Here is a 14,937-nt window from a genome sequence, read left to right on the forward strand (position 1 = left end):
ATGTCACAATGTAACATCTATTCAATAGACTTATGCAACACACATAATTGTGTTATTGCACGTAGCAGTAGCTCGTTGTTAAAATGTAGATATTAAGTTAACAATAATGCTAAAAAGCCACTTACTGAGGATCAGATGTTGTTTAAATTAATCAGCATTTAATTGATGATCATTGGTCAACTAGGCCCCTATATAAAAGATTTTACTATCATCATCAGTAATATAATTACTGGAACTGGACATTGTCTTTTTAGATCATGGATGACATCACTGCTTTACTGGAAGATTCTGGTGAACAGACAACTGAGCCAATACTAAAGAAAACGTTAGGCTAATAAATTAGATAAAGTAGTGCTGAAGATGGCTGTGACCGGGAAGACAGGTGCAGGAAAGTCTTTCTTTGTGAATGTCATCAGAGGTTTTAAAAGACGAGACCTAGACTGGGCTCCCACTGGGGTAACAAAAACTACAAAGAAGTCCAAGGTCATTGTGTAAATAGGCTACTACTTTGCGTGTTTATTATATTCTAAGTCTAAATCTATTTCCTTATTTACATTAATTCTTTTTTTGGCATTACTGTAGCTGTAGTCGATGATAAAGGATACTGCCGTCAATTGAGTAAAAGGTGGATTTTTGTGTCAACATCCGGGCTTTATATCATTATTGAACATTAATTTTGTCTTTTTAGATCATGGACAGCGTTTTACTGGAAGATTCCGGTGAATGTACTGAAGAACGGGCCATTGCCAAAGCTAAAGGAATAGTTGATGGCTCAAAGAAAGTAGTGCTCAACATCGCTGTGACAGGAGAGTCTGGCGCAGGAAAGTCATCTTTGGTGAATGCCATTAGAGGACTTACAAGAAGAAAAACCCTGATGAGAAAGATGATTTTGAAAGGGCTCCAACCGGGTCAACAGAAACTACGATGGAAGTCAATATGTACCCACACCCAACAATGCCTAATGTAAGGTTCTGGGACTTGCCAGGAATAGGGAGCCTAAATTTCCCAGAAAAGACCTATCTGAAAGCTGTGAATTTTAAAATGTATGACTTCTTTATGTTAGTGAGCAGCAACAGATTCACAGAGACTGACCTCAAGCTTGCAAACAATATTAAGAAGCAGAAAAAAAACTTCTACTTTGTACGCTCGAGGGTTGATATTGATGTGAAAAATGAGGCTGAGAATGAAGGGAGGAAGGAGGAAGAGGTACTCCACAATATACGAAAGAAATGTGAGGGCAACCTTAGCAAGCTGGGAGATCCCCCTGTCTTTCTCATCACATCCGGTGCCCTAGAGAAGTATGACTTCCCAGCTCTGGTGGAGACTCTGAAAAGAGATCTTCCCAGGGAAAAGAGGGATGCGCTAGTGAAGAGTTTGCCTGTGTACTCGATGCAGTCCCTTGATGAGAAGTACAGCGCATTCAAGAAAAGTGTCTGGGCACTGGCTGTTGTGTCTGGGGGCATAGGTGCAGCCCCCGTTCCAGGCCTCTCATTTGCTCTTGACACTGCCATGGTGCTGTCCTTTCTCACCGGGGTCTACCACTCATTCGGCCTGGATGACAAAACCCTGAAAAAGATGTCTGACCGTGTGAACAAGCCCATACTTGATGAGGTGAAAAAATCTGAACTGATCAAAGGAATTGGTAAGTCCATGCTCACATCCAGCATGCTGACAAAACTAGCTGTCGCAGGTGGTGTTGAGGCTGTGTCTTGTTTGGTACCGATTGCTGGAAATATTGTAGCTGCCGGAGTGTCCTTCTTTACCACAAGGGCTGTACTGCAAGAGGGTCTGGATGAGCTGTATGGTGTTGCCAAAAGGAAGGTGCTTCAAATGACAGAACTGTAATAGGTGGGGATGTATGCTAATTAAGCTTAATTGTATTGCCATGCTGTGTTTTCATCATTATATAGCCTACTTAAAATAGTTTTTTTTTTTTTTTTTTTTTAAAAACATTGGTTTTGTGTTAAAGTTTGGAATGTTGTTTATAATGTGTTTTTCAGCATGTAATGGATAGTGCCTGGTGATCGTCCATGTAGCCTACCCTTAAACCGATGTGAACTGTCTTTAAAGTTGACAAATCTATCTACAATCACATATCTTATGTTGAGTTGAGTTCACTCCTTGCTCATTTTTATGTATACATTTAGGCCTACATTGTATAATTTACACTGAAACTGCACATGACTTATAAAACATGAAAATTAAATCAATGTGATTTAGATTGTTCTGTATGTCAACGTAATATGCATATGTGACTAACTAGCATTAAAGGTGCACTGTTTAATATTTGTTATTGTTTATTTCCAGAATTCATCCTGCCCATTCACAGATGTTACGTTTTTCATGAATACTTAACACCACCACCAAATTCTAAGTATTCATTATGACTGGGAAAATTGCACTTTTCATACATGAAAAGGGGGATCTTCTCCATGGTGCGCCATTTTGAATTTCCAGATATAGACATCGCAGGTGGGTTTTCACTTCACTGCTGGTTTAACAGCAAATTTGCACTCTCATTCTCTAAACTAGAAAGCACCACAAGACATTGTCTCAGCTACTGAATGTAAGACATTGTGAAAGAATGAAAGAAAGACTGAAGGTAAAATAATTATATAATCTGAAGAAAACCTGTGAACTTCAGTCTGAAATTTGATAATTGATTCCTGGATGAAAGTATCTCGCAAGTGCAATGTAATTTAATGGTGACAACCATGGATGTAATGTGTTAACCAAAAGCATTGATGTTTTTATGTATTAATCTCCCTGCATCTCTGTAGTCTATCATTTGTCAGCGATCCCCTATTCTTATTTTACTCTAACTGTCTTTCCACAATGCTGATATAACTGCAATAATAGTTATAATAGTTACAATGTGTGCAGTGGAGTGGTGGTGACTTTTAACCTCATAGAGGATATTTGAGGGATACTTATCATGCGACGACACTTTGGTAATTCATTATAAGAATAGCAAAAGTCAAGGGTGTACAATAGCTGCTGCTGTCTGACTTCGTGGAGAAAAATGAGAATGATATAACCTATAATGACATCTTGTCTCTCTCTGTGTGTATTTTATTGGCACTTAGGCACCAATTCTCATGGAATATGTCTTGTAATACTGTACATACTGTACTGTATGAGTCACAATATTCACCAACTGTTTTCATGACACTCGTGCATCTGTACAGTAGGTAGAACCAGAAAAAATAAAGAAATGCTTCAAAACATTTGACTTTATCTGCAAAAGGTGTCTCGCTTTGACATTCAATTCGAAACAGTCAAATATGAAGTGAGGAGAGCTCACTGTGAGACTGTCCAAAAGGTCCTCAATTACCCCACAACATGGCCTCTGGCGCCACCTGCTGGGCACTGCTCTGCTCTACAGTTGTGTTTGCATTTCCTTGCTCGTCAAGACATGTGAAATGAACAAGACATTCCAATTCATTTTTTTCATTTCATTTATTAAATAAATTTCATTTATTAATTATTAATTCCAATGCACTCTAATTGGCAGCAACAGCATTTGTTTCTTTAAATCATATTCTCTCGGGTATTACATAGGGGGAGTGCTATAATTTGTGTGTGTGTGGGTGGGGGGGGGGGGGGGGGGTTCTGTGGGTAATTGGCAATTTGTCACCTTGGCTAAGAGGAATTGTTCTCTCACGTTCTACATCCAAAATAAAAAGACAAAAAGTAGGATCATTCAATATTAGGTTTATTAGAGACTTGGGTTTTCATCACGCAACAGGAAACAAGTATTATTTCTTTTCATTACATTCTGAGGGATATAGAGAAATGTAATCACAGGTAGACACATCAGAAAGCATTTGCCTTAGTTAGATACTTCCTACTTCTGCTCTTGCCAGGCTGTCCCACCTAGCTCATGGATAGATACATAAATACCTCCTCTTAATGTATGTTCTCTACAAGTCTTCTGTTGTCCAGTCTTGCACTTTAAATGTCTGTATGAGCACTGTCTATGTCCATACTGTCTTATGTCCATGTATGAGTACTGTCTATGTCTATACTGTCTATGTCCTTACCTAGATTAGTCTATGTCTGCATGGGAAAGCAAGAAACGTGATTTCAAATTCTTTGTATGACCAGTGCATGTACAGAAATTGATGATAAAACCAATTTTAGTTGACTTGACTTGGATAGCAAGGCAAAAGGCTCGTTTGCCAGTGCTCATGCGCACTTTGCCATTTTAATGCATTCTGGTTAGCGCTGCAGAGCACAAACAGCACTGCGCCATAAAAAAACGGCGCCAAAAATTCTATAGACTGGACATTCTGATCATCTCGTTATTTGTCAGACGGTTGCATCCAAAGCGACTTACAATGTACATCATCATAGTATATAGGCCTACTGCAGTTTCAGATAGAAAGGGCACAGGAAACATACAGATAACATGATATACATTAAGACACATACAGTACAATAAGGGTATTATGCCAAGTAAGGTACATTCATAATATTTGTTTTCAAGTGGTTTTCAAGTGATTTTTCTACACCAAGAAGAAAAGAGACAAGCAGTGGGTGGCCACAGGCTGCTAGACATGCATGTAAATAGGCCTACCTACTGGGCACAATAATTCTCCTGGTCATAAACATAGAAGCTACAGTTACATTTATATCTTCTGAAGTGTTGGACAATGGTGTATCACTCTTAAAGGGGTATGCCACTATTTTGGGGCTTAATACAGTTAAAATCGTTGGCCAGGGTTTATACAGGTGGTAAAGTGTCTTATTTTTCATATAAGCCGTTGCCTTGCTTTAAGACAAGTTAAAAGAGGTAAGGATGTTGCTAAGCTAGTGAAAGTCAATGGATCCGTGTAGCATGTAGCAATGCTACATGGATCCATTGACTTTCACTAGCTTAGCGACATACTCCCTCTTTTAACTTGTCTTAAAGCAAGACAACGGCTAACATGAAAAATAAGACACTTTACCACCTGTATAAACCCCAGCCAACGATTTTAACTGTATTAAGCCACAAAATAGTGGCATACTCTTAACAGTCAAATTAGCAACATACACTATAGTATAAATATTGTGAAATTTGTGCGCTAACGAAAACTTTCAAATTCTTTTCATTTTCACTTAGGCGTGGAAGTACATTGTAGCCCCATCATTCATGCGGCACCTCCAGTGGCACGTTGTAACAATCGTCATGTAAGTTAACGACCATACTACAATACTATGACATAACATAATAATGCACTACAACTTGGTCATTGCCATTCTGGTAACAGCAAATGTATAACGGCGTGTCTTAACGGGTTAATTAAGTGCAGAGTGACTCGTCAGTCACAGAAAAGAGAAGTGGTATGATACGTACAGTATAATGCTTTAACAATGTAGACTGTTGGGTTGAATGTAAAGTGATATTATGATGTTCAGGAACTCATCATTTTGCTACATCACCTCCACACCTGAAAGCTGCTAAACACTGTTCAGCCTGGTTTAATAGATTTCATGTAGTGCAATAGCAGTGTTGCCAGATTGGGCTGTTTTCCGCCCAATTGGGCTGCTTAGGATGGTCGTGTGCGGGTAAAAATGGCATTTAGCCCGCCCATTTTTTGCCATAGAAATCAATAGAATTGGGCGGGATTTTGTGCTTCTAGGCGGGTTTTGAGCAGTTTTTGGGCTGGAAATCATCAGCCTCATCTGGCAACCCTGTGCAATAGTAGAGTGTTCAGTTCGAGAGGTTTGTTATGAGTTATGAGGACACATGCAGAAGATGATCTACTCAGTAAAATTTTACTACAAAGACAAGCTGAGCTCGCGGAGCGCACTGCGATACTCGTCATTGTTGCAGTCTATCTCCATCGCTTTCTCAAAGTACTACAAAGCCTGGCGCCTCTCTCCTGTTGCCTCAAGGACGAAACCCAGAATCCCAAGGGCCTTTGCATCTTGGCGGTCTCTGGCCAGACGTTTCTCTGCTATTTTTGTCAATCTTGAGGCACTCTGCTTCCCTACATTTGTTGCCGGTGCAAGGGTCAAACAGTCTCTGTAGTGCTTGATGGCCAGTGTTTCGCACTTGATACAGTACTGCTGAAACTGAGCGTAGTAGAGGTGGATGACCTCCAAGGGCTCACGGTTTGCCCGGGCAGCGTCGAACGTAGCCTGAAAGATCTCCTCAGCCCGGGTGATGTCGTTGCTCTCCCCGTAGTGCAGTGCTAGGTCAGCCATGGCGAAAATGAAGTTCGCCTTAAGGGTGGTGGCCTGCTCCAGGTGATCGATGATCTGGCGGATGAGTTGCGAGATCTCACGATCTTTGCCTTTGCCCCCTTCAATGAGAAACAAGTTTGTCTTCTTAGTCTTGTAGCACAATGCAAGCTGATGGTGAATAAAGGCAGAGTTCTGGGTGTGCTCCACGACCCTTTCGAGCAAGGCGATGGACCTATCCACAGAACCACTCTGACGGAAGTATTTGCTCACATAACGGATCACGTGTGGGTTGCTCGGTTCCATCTCGAGAGCATCCTCAACCAACTCCTCGCTCTCCTTGTACTGCTTCAAATCGTTCAGCCTCAGGCCTAACAAAACCCTTAGCACTGCATCCTGTGGGTTTATCTCTATGGCTCTTCGTAGTTGCTTAACCGTCTCTGAGTCTTTAACTCCTCGCGTCTCATAATCTGTGCGATAAAGAGCGATGGCATAGCCAGCATTCCATTCACTGCTGTCTGGCTCCAGCTCCACGGCTCTTTTGAAGCACTCCTTTGCTCTGTCATAATAATTGCGGGAAATCTTGAGAAAGGTCCATCCTTTCTCACCATAGACCTGTGAGTGAAGGACAGTTGGAGACCCTGTAGGGAACTTCTGCATAATATCAGCAAGCCTCTCCAAGTAGCTCTCACACTGAGGGTATTCTCCACGATGGTAATGGAGCCAGGCATAGTTGCCGTATGTGACAATGAGAAATTGCTCACAGTCCTCGCCATGATGTTCTCTCGCAAGCTTCTTCGACTGGACTAGGTTTTCAATGGCATCATCTGAAGACCCCTGCAGGTATCTAACATAGGCCAAAAAACAGTAGGATCGAGCTGCTCCTTCTTTTTTGCCCAGGTCCAGCTCAATTTGATCCTCCAGCCTTGTCTGAAGATCTGACAGGTCTACATTTTCTTTGCTCAGAGCCCAAGTGAAATGACACTCCAGCTTTAGAAGCTTGGTCAAAACTGTGTCGTGAGAAGGACTGAAAAAAAGAGAAAAACAACAATATGGCATTCATTAAATATTATACACACAGCATCAAAATTAATGCATGGAAATATCTGCCAACGTTAAAGCATGACTCATGGTCATTGCTGTCTTATGGAAATTGAAAACCCTTCCCCATAGTGGCATCTGATTTTTATTATTATATATTTTTAATAGGTTATTTCCAGAATGCGTGCTGCCCATTCACAAATTTCAGCTTTTCTTCATGAATATGTATTACCATCACTAAATCGAAAGTATTCATAATGGATTGGAAATATACACTTTTCATAATGGCCTTTCTCTATGTAAATTCTATGTGAATCTCTATGTAAATCTCAAATGACGTCTGATGTCTTGGACAGTGAAAACATGCGCCCCTAGTGGCCTCCTAATCGCAGTTTAATAATAACAGTCCCAGACTTGCAGGGTAATACACCAGAGATCTTATAGACAGAGATACGTCATTCTAGTTCTTTTCCGGAATCCACTTTATGTCGGGTGAACGCCCCTTTAGGAGACCTTCGGTTAGGAGACCTTCAGAGTCCTGAGGTTGAGAATAAATGGAGTCACCTTAGCGCTGTAGATGGCAGTAGTGCACTTCTTGTGCAAACATCTCAAAAATAGAAGAAGGAGGGGACAACGCCCCCTTAGGAGACCCAACTTGAGCACTCTTTTTTACACAGGATGGGCAGGTTTTGAATCCTCTTAACCCCACCTCTTTGAGTACACGTTCCATAAAACAGTTTTGTAGGCCTATTGCATTATAAAACCTAGGCTTATAAAACAACAGTATTTACTATTCTATTTCCCTTATTTTCCTAACAAATGCAAATATGCACACCCTCAGAAGCAGACTTAAGATATCAAATGTGCGGCACTGGGCCCTGCCGTGGCCAGCCGGTGGGGCACTCGCCTGCCATACAGCTGACCCGGATTCGATTCCCGGCCCGGGTCCTTTGCCGACCCCTCCCCGTCTCTCTCCCAATTCGCTTCTTGTCCACCTCTCACACTGTCCTATCAAATAAAGTCCAAAAACACAAGAAATGTGGCACTGACTTCCCAATTTGTTAATTATTTCAATATCTACTATTTATTCCAATTAGTCAAACTTAGTTTGTGCGTTCAGTAGCCTAGTGATATTATTAGCTTTATTTTCCCCGTAGACCTCTTGAGTTCATTTACAATGTTATCAGAAGGCTTATTCACTAGATGCCTCAGGTAATGCAACAAAGGTGAAGCATCCGTCAACATGACGACTTTAAGCTAGCTTTCTGGTTATTTGCCCAATGACAACACCAATTATTGAATATTTCAGAGGATGTCGAAAGCTTGGTTGTGTCAACATATAAGGTATACATACAGTAGGCCTATATTACTATAGTAACCCCACATTATGCTAGTAAAAAGTAAACCGTTACTCACTTCATAATGTTAAAGCAATCCTTCCGTGCTTTTATCCGTGGCTGGCAAAGTCTACACACAACACAGCATCCTTCCTCCCTGTCCCTCTTATAGAATCATCAGATCAGTGATGAAACGAAACCGAGCAGTGCAGAGTCATTCTCTCTCTCTCTCTCTCTCTCTCTCTCTCTCTCTCTCTCTCTCTCTCTCTCTCTCTCTCTCTCTCTCTCTCTCAAGTAGTGATTCTGGAGAATTGAAACATGCCTACTTGGAAAGGTCCCTAAGGTAACCTAGATATTAACCTAGATATTAGGCTGGCTAATCTTACAAAAGCAGAAACACTTTCATTGGGTTTATCAGAAAATGATTTAAAATTCAAGTCATTCTACCTAGAAAACAGCATGGAAAAAAGACCTACCGTAAATAATCACACATAACAAACCTAAAATGTTGATTCTGGCTAATACACTCCCCCAGGAAAACAAAGATGGGCTAACCTAATCTGGCCTCAGACGCATTAGTTAACCACTTAGTAGGAAGGCTATCAGAAATGACCTAGTGTTTTGTGTAGCCTCTCTCTCTCTCTCTCTCTCTCTCTCTCTCTCTTAATCTTTTTATGTACAATATTTGCTGGACATAGGCCTACTTCAAGTTTTTTTTTTTTTAGTGCAGGTTGAAATCATCACTCTCTACCACTATGATTTCTCAGATATAGGTTTTCATTGTTATCAACTCTTGTAACAGTTTTGTTTGCTCTGTATTTTAAATATTTGGATAAGCATCATACAAGTGAAATGCATTCAAGTTCACAATGAGAATCTAATACAGTTCCTTGTAACAATACTGTTTATTGCAGCAGTGTACGTATATGAAAGTAATATAGTTGATCATACACCAGTCAATCAGTTTTTGACAGGTAAAGTAAACTTGTAGGTTCATATAGGCCTAGTGGCTAAGAAATATCTCTGAAATAACCATCAAGCCTGTTTTACAATTTCAGCCTGTTTTTATTTCATTGTTATCATTATTTAAAAAAAAAAAAACTGTCAGCCAGTCCGTAGCTGTTTACATCTGCTGGGGGCCTTGTGAGCTGCCTATCCCGCCTGTCTACTGAGGAGAAGAAATCCAAGATGTCTTCCTCAGCGCACACTTTCGCCGACGGCTGCATTGACCTGTGGCATGCCGGCCCTCTGGCCACCAAGTTTCCTCATTACCTTCGCCAGAAGGTTATGTTTTGATTACCTTCGCCAGAAGGTTATGTTTTGACCGCTGTGTATTTTTATTTATTTATTTATTTATTTATTTGTGAATATGTTTGTTTGTACTTCGTATAACTCAGTCAGAACTGAGCCGATTTTTATGGAATTTGATGGGATGATTGGTCATGACCCAAGGAACAATCGATTAGTTTTTGGGAGTGATTGGGTCAAAGGTCAAAGGTCAAGGTCAAAATGTTTGTTTGTACTTCGTATAACTCAGACAGAACTGAGCCGATTTTTATGACATTTAGTGGGATGATTGGTCATGACCCAAGGAACAATCGATTAGTTTTTGGGAGTGATTGGGTCAAGGGTCAAAGGTCAAGGTCACGAAAAGGTCAAAAACGTAAATTCAGCCGATTTTTATGAAATTTAGTGGGATGATTGGTCATGACCCAAGGAACAATCGATTACTTTTTGGGAGTGATTGGGTCAAAGGTCAAGGTCAAGGTCACGAAAAGGTCAAAAATGTAAATTGAGCCGATTTTTATGAAATTTTGTGGGATGATTGGTCATGACCCAAGGAACAATCGATTACTTTTTGGGAGTGATTGGGTCAAAGGTCAAGGTCAAGGTCACGAAAAGGTCAAAAACGTAAATTGAGCCGATTTTTATGAAATTTACTGGGATGATTGGTCATGACCCAAGGAACAATCGATTACTTTTTGGGAGTGATTGGGTCAAAGGTCAAGGTCAAGGTCACGAAAAGGTCAAAAACATTTTTCTTTGCCAAGCACTATATGCCAGAACAACGTGTGCATGCAGAATTGAATAAGAGGTCAAGACTGGGCCAAAAATGTAATATTACGATATTCCGGTCCGATTTCAATGAAACTAACACCAACATTTGAAGAATGTTATGCCCCACACTCTGAAGATGGCCAAAAAAAAATAAGTGGCGTAGGCGAAGGTTTGCGCTCTACCGAGTGCCCATTCTAGTGTTGATCATGTTCTGCCAGTGGCAAAGGCCCATCTGGTGGTAGAGGAAGCTGGAGTTGGGAGCTCTCTGGGAGGCCTCCTCCAGAACTTCCAGGGACTCTTTGGTGAGTCCATGATCTCACCTGAAGTATGACATGTTACACAACTTTTTTCCAAAATGAGGTTGAATTAGTGAGGAGAGCTGGGACTGTGCCCAAGTTTATTGTCCTCAATTACACCACAACATGGCCTCTGGCGCCACCTGCTGGGCACTGCTCTGTTCTGCAGTTGTGCTTGCAATCTTGCTTGTCAAGACATGAGAAATGAACCAGACACACATGTCAAATCATTCCAATATTGTACTCTAATGGGCAGCAAGCAACACCATTTATTTCTTTAACACCTTACCGCAGAACCTACTGTCACCAAAATAGCAATGGCTATGTCTTCTGCTGTTTCTTAATACTGTTACTTGCTAAGGCTCTTGGTAATGTCCTAGCAATGGTGTTATGATGTAAGGCACACAGGTGGCTGGAAGCTCAAGCAGTCTTCAGTCTGTTCATTTAAGTTTGTTGGGTGCTCTTGGATATCGGGGATCAGTTCATGTAGAGAGAAGAGTTCATCCAGGCACTCCAAAATAAGGTGTCCAAACGGGAAGTTACATTAAAAAGCCTTTAATGGTACTGGGCTGGGGTTACATTAAAAAGCCGACATGTTTCGACCTCACCAGGTCTTCATCAGGGCTAGGTTCACCATTGAAAAGAAAGGCCTCCCTTAAATAGTGACATCACCACCTGTGACCCATTACGCACTACACAACATTTGCGCACACCATAGAAAACAAAGATTAAAAAATAGCCTGGGGTAATAAGTGATGCCACAGAAAAAAATGACCAGAAGTACAAATAAGCATCACAAAAAACAAGTAAAATCAATATCCTCATTTAGACCAGGATAGCGCATGGCATCCAGTTGGTGTATCCAAAAAGTCTCCCTCTGATTAAGTCTCTTTAGCCTATCCCCACCCCTCGGAAGAGGTTTGATATGTTCGACGCCCTGTATGCGCAGCAGAGAATCATTTTTACCATGGTATTCATTGAAATGTTTCGCCATGGGATAGTCAAAATTGCCCACTCTGACTTGATGAACTCTCGAAGAATGATGAAATTGTTATACGGCCTGCGGGCAAAGGGGGCGCGGTGGTCGTGCTTTCTACGACGAAGTACATCACGGAAGCACACCGCCAGCTAAATACTAAATACTATGAGAGACTTTATACCAACCCATTGCAAACTTTAAAAAAATGAATTTGATGCATTATTACAAGGCGCACTTAACGATGGTGACATAACGTGCAATGAACTTGGTTTTCTTAGTGTTGAACACCCTGTAATGACAACCTTTTATTTACTGCCCAAAGTGCACAAAGAACTGTGGTAACTTTTTTATTAACCCAAATTGCTAATTAAGATTATTAGCTGGGCCAATAAAATAGTCCATAACCCAATTTAATTAATAAGACTTAATCTGGGCTATAATGCCTGTTGCACAAGGATAACCATCTTCTGCTATCTGACTCGTGTATGTTTACCATTTACCAATTAATACCCAAGTATTTATATTATTGTTATCACTATTACATACTTAGTTATTATTTAGTTCATTGGGCTCAATCAGCCATAAGCATACATTACCCATCTTTGTGCAGGAGAACAGTGAAGGAAGCAGCCATAAAGTCACTCAGGAGAAGAAGTCCATTTGCCAAGAGATTACCAATTTATTGTACATTGCAAGTGAGAGAGCATAGTAACTACGTTTTTACAGTTACCCATAGCATAACCCAAGTTCCTAACCATGGTGGCCAAGTGCCCCATGTGTCCCAATAGCATAGCATAGTGACCTGCTAGCACCAGGGCAAAAGGCCCCAGTGTGCCCGCAAGCACCCTTTTCCCAAGGCTCTATCCCCAGCTCTCTCTCTAGCTCACATTTGAGAACAGTATTTAAACCCCACAAGTGTATTGCATCAGTGCAGCAAGAATATACCAGAATACATTCAGACATGGTTAGCTCAGCCCCTAACTGGCTCTTTGTCAAATATGGTGATGGTCACTCCATGGGTCTACCCAACTCACTAATTTCAGCCCAAGTGGCTGTGTGACAATCGACACCTCTATAGCTAGGTTTTACGACAGGGCAGCTGTCTTCTGGACTCAGCTAGGCCCCAGAATTAAACAGCAACCCTAACACAGTCACAGAACCACAGTTAAGAGTAAAATGAAGCTAGTTTACATACAAGATATTATCTGTTAATTTCCAATAAATAATTGTAAATATTAATGAAGAAATGTTGTCTAAAAACTTCGACAGAACCCAAAGACAATCCACCAGGGCGCCCCATTATATCTGGAAACGGTACACTCACGGAACCAGCGTCGAAATACATTGACTCTTACATTAAACCCTTAGTAAGACAGCTTCCTTCTTTTGTGGAGGACACCACAGATGTTTTAAACAAACTGGCTGAGTTACCGAGAGTCCCAAATCACTTTGTTTGTACACTGACATTGACCATCAGCAGGGCTTGAGAGCATTGAGTCACTTACTCTCTACCATACGCGACTCTGCGCCCTATGAGTTTTTGATGAAATTAACAGACTGGGTTATTCATCATAATGTGTTTCTCTTCATGGATGAGATTTATCTTCAAAAATTGGGGTGCCAATGGGATCTTGTTTCTCTCCCAATTATGCTTGCTTGTTTTTAGGCCAATGGGAAAGTGAATATGTATTTAATACGTGTAACCCTTTTCTTCATTGCATAACCTGGTACTCTCGTTATATTGATGATATTTGCCTGGTGTTAAATGGTTCTGAATCACAGCTACTGGAATTCCACCGTTACCTAAACACTCTTAAACCGCACATTAAATGGTCCTTGGAATATTCATTAACTAATATTAACTTTCTGGATTTGACGATATATAAAGACGCGGAGGGACAGCTGCACACCTCCATTTTGAAAGTGTAGGCTATTGTATGAAGGAACAATTATTTTCGAATAGGCCTACGGTCATAATGGACTTTATGAAATGAACCCTTTACATTTAGCAAACGCTTCTACCCAAACGCGAGGGCATGGCTAACATGCTTACGATAGACAACATTCAAAACTTACACTCAACGACTGATTAGGCTATGCGTCCTCCTGACACAGTTAACATCAAGCTTCATATTCCGACGTTGCTTTGGATAGCAGCTAACCGTTTTATTTCTTGTCCTCAAGCCACATTACACTGAACGTGCATCTATCTACCCATCTCGATTCACGTTCATATTTTTTCGACCACTTTTTTGACTGTTTCTACTAGAACATGCAAGTAGGCTAGACGCTGCGCCCACAGGTCTGCGGTTGCCCCCCGCCGTGTGGCCGGCGGGCTGCGCTACACCACACAGATCCGTTTCTTCTACTTTTCTGCATCTTGATAAGGGACGTATGCCGGTTAAATAAGGTTTATAGCGTCAAAAAATAGACCTTTTTTTCTTACACTCAAGCTACCCAGATGAAATATAAGACCTCCCACGTAAATATAATACCACACTTCCAAAAATTGGCGAAATATAATGCTTTATAAGACCTTAAAAAACAAATATTAAAAGTAAGACTTTATAAGACTTTTTAAGGATCCGCGGAGACCCTGCAGGGGTTTTTCCAGTCAACCTCCCCCCCATGGATCCCCTCACTCATCCACTGAACACACACACCGTTCATACACACACACACACACACACACACACACACACCATGCGGAGCACCCACACACCAGCGCACACGCGCACACACACACACAGCGGAGCGGCCCACACACTAGCACACCCACACCGTACACACACGCACACTGATCGGAGCACACACACACACACACACACACACACACACACACACACAGCGGAGCGGCCCACACACTAGCACACCCACACTGAAAACACACACAAACACACACACACACACACACACACACACACACACACACACACACACACACAGTGGAGTCACCCACACCAACACAACACCGAGCACACAATGAGACACTTAATGCCCACAGGCACCAGTTTCTGCAATACAGCAATCGTTCCCACTCTAAGCAGCAGCCGGG

At 41.3% G+C, this 14,937-nt stretch overlaps 2 pseudogenes; one reads left to right on the forward strand and one right to left on the reverse strand.

The window, feature by feature from the left end:
* The first annotated feature begins 691 nt into the window (after positions 1-691).
* LOC134467014 (interferon-inducible GTPase 5-like) lies at positions 692-1,845 on the forward strand (annotated as a pseudogene).
* Positions 1,846-5,766: 3,921 nt separating this feature from the next.
* Positions 5,767-12,012, reverse strand: LOC134467015 (interferon-induced protein with tetratricopeptide repeats 5-like; annotated as a pseudogene).
* Between the last annotated feature and the right edge of the window lie 2,925 nt (positions 12,013-14,937).

Source organism: Engraulis encrasicolus, chromosome 17, assembly GCF_034702125.1.
Source record: "Engraulis encrasicolus isolate BLACKSEA-1 chromosome 17, IST_EnEncr_1.0, whole genome shotgun sequence".
NCBI lineage: Eukaryota > Metazoa > Chordata > Actinopteri > Clupeiformes > Engraulidae > Engraulis > Engraulis encrasicolus.